The sequence below is a fragment of the Arachis ipaensis genome, chromosome B5, assembly GCF_059453495.1.
Source record: "Arachis ipaensis isolate K30076 ecotype BB chromosome B5, ASM5945349v1, whole genome shotgun sequence".
In the NCBI taxonomy this organism is placed as follows: domain Eukaryota; kingdom Viridiplantae; phylum Streptophyta; class Magnoliopsida; order Fabales; family Fabaceae; genus Arachis; species Arachis ipaensis.
The window spans coordinates 41,633,052-41,640,031 of record NC_142440.1 but is presented as its reverse complement, the minus strand read 5'-3'; the positions used below and the strand labels follow the sequence as shown (position 1 = coordinate 41,640,031).

Sequence of the window (6,980 nt, the reverse complement as noted above, 5' to 3'; positions counted from 1 at the left end):
CAGGAGGTCAGGCTTGACAGCTTTACGGTTCCTTCATTTCTTCATGAGTTCTCCCATTTTGCATGCTTTTCTCCTCACTTCTTCCATCCAATACTTGCCTTATGAACCTGAAATAACTCAACAAACATATCAAGGCATCGAATGGAATTAAAGTGAGTTAAATTCACCAATTTTAGGGCCTAAAAAGCATGTTTTTACATTTATGCACAAGTCAAGGAAGAATTACAAAACCATGCTATTTCATTGAATAATTGTGAGAAAAGTTGATAAAATCCCCCAAATTAAGCACAAGGTAAACCACAAATTCGGGGTTTATCAGTGTGCCATTTATATTTTTAAGAAATGTATCATGCGCAGCCTCTTATGTCTTCAATCACAATGTCTCTGTTTCCTGTGCCTTGATGGTTATTCTTAATTTTGCTTGCTTAAACACATGTACTACTAACATTTCTTTGTGTAAGACACTCATGATTCATCTTAGCCCCATCACCACTATTCTAATTTTTGCTTGAGGATGAGCAAGCATTCCAAGATTGGTATGGGAAGGGGAAGAATAGGAGGAAAAGGACAACAACAAGGAAGATGAACTACAAGGTGGTAATGCTCCTTTCTCCTCCTACTACTTCCAGCACTATAAATTGCATGATTGTCTTTATCTTTTCTGTATGCATGTGAGGTATGAATAACCATAGCTTGAATTTTGATTTGTAACATCTTGCTATGACGTTATGACTGCCAACTTGAATTCTGTGAGTTCAAAAGCAATAAAGTATCATAATCATAAACAAACAAGGAATTAAAGAAGAGCTTAGCATGTGCATACAAGTATTGGAAGGCTAGAATGATTAACTGTTGCTCAATTGCTTTAGATTTTATTTAATTGAAGTTTTCATCTAGGACATTTTATGAAATTTTTGAAGTCATGGAAACCTTGAAAAGCAAATATAGTTAAGGCAAGAAAAGCAAAAGGGAAAGAATGAGAAAGCTGAAGGCTCTAAGTACCAATAACAATTCAATTGTTAAGTACTTGTGGTATTTATGTATCAGGAAAAAAGCTTGAAAACAAAACACTTAGAGTCAAGGCTAGGCTCAAGTGCAAAAGCACTCCCTCAAAGCTCAAGGCTCTGAGCATCAATGATTAGAGAGTCAAAAAAAGAAACAAAGGAGCTTAATGAAGTCCTCTAATTAAATGCTTGTGGTGCTTATGTATCAAGTGGTAATACTTGAAAACAAAGCATTTAGAGTCGTAGCTTTGTTATCAACTCATGGGGAAAAACACCCAAAAGGAGAAGCTAATAAGAAAATGAAAAGCTTGTTTCAAGGAAGAAATATAAGGAAAGGATTTCATAAAATGAGCTAGATAGAAGCATCAATCATTTACATTTCTTTTGTGATTGTATCATGCATAGAAAACTAGCCAACCATGAACATCAAGTTGCTATTCTTCTTACCTTGGATTGTCAATCTTTATTGCATGATTCTTTTCTTGCTTGGGGACAAGCAAGGTTTAAGTCTGGTGCTGTGATGACATGTCATCATGTCATATTTTTCTATGCTTTTTCATATAAGAAATTGATGATTTATGCTTAAATATCGAATATTTTTGTGCTTAAATAGTATATTGCTTTGATCTTTTGATTCTATAAACTTTGTAGGAAATAAGTGGGAAAAGAAGCAAAAAAAGCACAAAATAAGTTAAAAAGGAGAAAAGAGGAATTCTGGGACAAATTCTAGAGTTTGGGCACACTTTGGACCCTTAGGCCACGCTTTTAAAAGCATGGCCCATGATTTAAACAAGGAAAAACTCTTGGCGCGCACATACGGATTGCAGATCAACGTTCACCAACAATGAACGCTACGTTCATTTTGAGTGAACGCTTGCGATACTTTCAGAAAGTGAATTTGAGATTGGTCACCGACGCGCACACGTGCATGGCACGAACACATCGATGTGATATTATGGGAGATTGGCGCAGACGCGTACGTGATGCCAAGGCGCAGAAGTGAAGTTTCATCATCCATGCGCACGCGCAAAGGGCGCGTACGCGTGAGGAGCGTTCGTTGCATGAACGCTACGTTCGTTTTGTGAACGCTGTAAGGGACGCGTATGCGCAAGTGACGCATACGCGTCGATGGGCCAAAACACCAGGGACGTTGATGAGCGGATAATTTATACGCTTTTTGGCATTGTTTTTAGGTGGTTTTTAGTATAATTTAATTAGTTTTTACTATGTTTTTATTAGTTTTTATGCAAAATTCACATTTCTGGACTTTACTATGAGTTTGTGTGTTTTTCTATGATTTCAGGTATTTTCTGGCTGAAATTGAGGGACCTGAGCAAAAATCTGATTCAGAGGCTGAAAAAGGACTGCAGATGTTGTTGGATTCTGACCTCCCTACACTCGAAGTGGATTTTTGAAAGCTACAGAAACCTAATTAGCACGCTCTAAATTGTGTTGGAAAGTAGACATCCAGGGCTTTCTAGCAATATATAATAGTTCATACTTTGCCCAAGTTTTGACGCCGCAAACTGGCGTTCAAACGCCAACTTTCTGCCCTATTCTGAAGTTAAACGCCAGAAACAGGTTACAAACCAGAGTTAAACGCCACAAATAGGCTACAACCTGGTGTTTAACTCTAAGAGAGGTCTCTACACATGTAAAACTCAATGCTCAGCCCAAGCACACACCAAGTGGGTCCCGAAAGTGGATTTCTGCATCATTTACTTATTTTCTGTAACCCTAGCTACTAGTTTAGTATAAAAACTACTTTTAGAGACTTATTTTACATCTTTGGACGTTTAGTCCTTAGACCGAAGTCTTGGTCATTCCAGTTCCCCCTTTGGGGCCAAAGCCAATGAACACCATTATCACTTATGTATTTTCAACGGTGGAGTTTCTACACACCATAGATTAAGGTGTGGAGCTCTGCTGTTCCACATGAATTAATGCAATGTACTATTGTTTTCTTATTCAATTCAAGCTTATTCCTATTCTAAGATATTCGTTTGCACCTCAACTTGATGAATATGATGATCCGTGACACTCATCACTATTCTCAACCTATGAACGCGTGCCTGACAACCACTTCCGTTCTACCTTGGATTGAGCGTTTATCTCTTAGCCTCCATTCCGAAAGATCGGAGTCTTCGTGGTATAAGCTAGAATTATTGGCGGCCATTCCTGAGATCCGAAAAGTCTAAACCTTGTCTGTGGTATTCCGAGTAGGATCTGGGAAGGGATGACTGTGACGAGCTTCAAACTCGCGAGTGTTGGGTGTAGTGACAAACGCAAAAGGATCAATGAATCCTATTCCAACATGATCGAGAACCGACAGATGATTAGCCGTGCGGTGACAGCGCATTTGGACCATTTTCACTGAGAGGACCGGAAGTAGCCATTGACAACGGTGATGCCCAACATACAGCTTGTCATGGAAAGGAGTATGAATGATTGGATGAAAGCAATAGGAAAGCAGAGGTTCAGAAGGAACAAAGCATCTCCATACGCTTATCTGAAATCCTACCAATAAATTACATAAGTATCTCTATCTTATTTTATGTTTTATTTATATTTTAATTATCAAAAATCCCATAATCATTTGAATCTGCCTGACTGAGATTTACAAGATGACCATAGCTTGCTTCAAGCCGACAATCTCCGTGGGATCGACCCTTACTCACGTAAGGTTTATTACTTGGACGACCCAGTGCACTTGCTGGTCAGTTGTGCGAAGTTGTGAAAAAGAGTTGAGATTACAATTGTGCGTACCAAGTTGTTGGCGCCATTGAGATCACAATTTCGTGCACCAAGTTTTTGGCACCGTTGTCGAGGATTGTTCGAGTTTGGACAACTGACGGTTCATCTTGTTGCTCAGATTAGGTAATTTTATTTTAATTTTAAGCTTTTTATTTTTATTCTTTTAATTTTCAAAAAAAAAATTACAAAAATTTTTTATAAAATCATAAAACCAAAAATAATTTTATGTTTCTTGTTTGAGTCTAGTGTCAAATTGTAAGTTTGGTGTCAATTGCATCTTTTTAATTTTTCTTAAAGTTTTCGAAAACTCATGCATGATGTTCTTCATGATCTTCAAGTTGTTCTTGATGATTTTCCTTGTTTGATCTTTAATTCTTCTTGTTTTGGGTCTTTTCTTGTTTTTCATATGCATTTTTGAATTATTAGTGCCTATAGAGTAAAAATTTTTAAGTTTGGTGTCTTGCATGTTTTTCTTTTCTTAAAAATTTTCAAAAATAAGTCTTGATGTTCATCTTGATCTTCAAAGTGTTCTTGCATGCATTAGTTGTTTTGATTCATAATTTCTATGCTTTGTTTCAATTTGGTGTTTTTCTTTCTCTTTACTAAAAATCCAAAAATAAAAAAAATATATCTTTCCTTTTTTTACTCATCAATTTCAATTTCAAAATTCTATCTTTTCCAATCTTTTTCAAAAATCAAATCCATTTATCTTTATATATTTTCGAAACTTTTAAAAATTGATTTTCAAAATCTTTTTCTTATTTTTATTTCATATTTTCGAAATTTATGCTAACAATTAATGTGATTGATTCAAAAATTTTAAGTTTGTTACTTGCCTAGTAAGAAATGATCAATCTTTAAATTTTAGAATCATATCTTTTTGTTTCTTGTTAGTCAAGTAATTAACTTTAATTTTAAAAATAAAATCTTTTTAAATTTCTTTTTCAAATCTTTTTCAAAATAAATTTCAATCATATCTTTTTCAAAACTTAATTTCAAAATCTTTCCTAACCTCTTATCTTTTCTAACTTCCTATCTTTTTAAATTTGATTTTCAAATTTTTTCAATTAACTACTTAACTTTTTGTTTGATTTTTAAATTTCTTATCTTTTTCAAAACCATCTAACTACCTTTTTCTCTCTAATTTTCGAAAATCACTAACCACTTTTTCAAAAATCCTTTCAATTAATTAATTTATTTAATTTTCAAATTTTATTTTATTTCTTCTCTTAAAATTCGAATACTAACCAATAATTAAAATAAAAATAAAAATATTTTCCTTTTATTTTAATTTAGTTTTCGAATTTTTCTCTTCTCCCTCTTCTATTCTTCTCTTCTTCTACTCACATAAAGGAATCTCTATACTGTGACATAGAGGATTCCTCTTCTTTTCTATTCTCTTCTTTTTCATATGAGCAGGAACAGGGATAAAGACATTCTTATTGAAGCTGATCCTGAACCTGAAAGGACTCTTAAGAGGAAACTAAGAGAAGCTAAGGCACAACCCTTTGGAGAGGACCTGACAGAAATTTTCGAAAAAGAAGGAGACATAGCGGAACCCAATAATAATGGTGGAGATGCAAGGAAGATGCTTGGTGACTTTATTGCACCCTCTTCTAACTTCTATGGAAGAAGCATCTCAATTCCTGCCATTGGAGCAAACAACTTTGAGCTTAAGCCTCAATTAGTTTCTCTAATGCAACAAAATTGTAAGTTTCATGGACATCCATTGGAAGATCCTCATAAGTTCTTAGCTGAAATCTTAAAAATCTGTGACACTGTCAAGACCAATGGAGTTGATCCCGAGGTCTATAGGCTTATGCTTTTCCCTTTTGCTGTAAGAGACAGAGCTAGAACATGGTTGGATTCACAACCTAAGGAAAGCCTGAACTCTTGGGAAAAGCTGGTCAGTGCTTTCCTAGCAAAATTCTTTCCACCTCAAAAGATGAGCAAGCTTAGAGCGGAAATCTAAACCTTCAGACAGAAGGAAGGTGAGTCCCTCTATGAAGCTTAGGAAAGATATAAGCAATTGATCAAAAGGTGTCCTACTGACATGCTTCCAGAATGGAGCATCATATGTATATTCTATGATGGTCTGTCTGAGTTGTCAAAAATGTCATTGGACCATTCTGCAGGAGGATCTCTTCATCTGAAAACCCCTGCAAAAGCACAGGAACTCATTGAAATGGTTGCAAATAACTAGTTCATGTACACCTCTGAGAGGAGTTCTGTGAATAATGGGACGCCTCAGAAAAAGGGAGTTCTTGAAATTGATACTCTGAATGCCATATTGGCTCAGAACAAAATATTAACTCAACAATTTAATATGATTTCTTAGAGTCTGAATGGATTGCAAGCTGCATCCAACAGTACTAAAGAAGCATCTTCTGAAGAAGAAGCTTATGATCCTAAGAATCCTGCAATGGTAGAGGTGAATTACATGGGAGAACCCTATGGAAACACCTATAATCCTTCATGGAGAAATCATCCAAATTTCTCATGGAAGGACCAACAGAAGCCTCAACAAGGCTTCAATAATAACGGTAGAAGAAACAAGTTTAGCAATAGCAAGCCTTTTCCATCATCTTCTCAGCAACAGACAGAGAATTCTGAACAGAGCCATTCTGGCCTGGCAACCATAGTCTCTGATCTATCCAAGACCACACTAAGTTTCATGAATGAAACAAGGTCCTCCATTAGAAATTTGGAGGTACAGGTAGGTCAGCTGAGTAAGAAGATTACTAAAACTCCTCCCAGTACTCTCCCAAGCAATACAGAAGAAAATCCTAAGAGAAAGTGCAAGGCCATAACCATGACCAACATGGCCGAACCTGGAGAGAGTGAGGAGGACGTGAGTCCCAGTGAGAAAAGCCTCATGGGACGTCCTCTGGACAGAAAGGAGTTTCCCTTTGAGGAACCAAAGGAATCTGAGGCTCATACAGAGACCATAGAGATTCCATTGAACTTCCTTCTGCCATTCATGAGCTCTGATGAATATTCTTCCTCTGAAAAGGATGAAGACATCACTGAAGAGCAAGTTGCTAAATATCTAGGAGCAATCATGAAGCTGAATGCCAAGTTATTTGGTACTAAGACTTGGGAGGATGAACCCCCTTGTTCACCAATGAATTGAATGCATTAATGAGGCAGACATTACCTCAGAAGAAACCGGATCCCGGAAAATTCTTCATACCTTGTATCATAGGCACCATGACCATTGAG

At 36.3% G+C, this 6,980-nt stretch overlaps 1 non-coding gene across 1 annotated transcript; it reads right to left on the bottom strand.

The window, feature by feature from the left end:
- Window positions 1–5,709: 5,709 nt before the first annotated feature.
- Window positions 5,710–5,817, bottom strand: LOC148563966 (small nucleolar RNA R71). Its single transcript, XR_015884320.1, has one exon. It is a non-coding gene; the product is annotated as a small nucleolar RNA R71 (small nucleolar RNA).
- Between the last annotated feature and the right edge of the window lie 1,163 nt (window positions 5,818–6,980).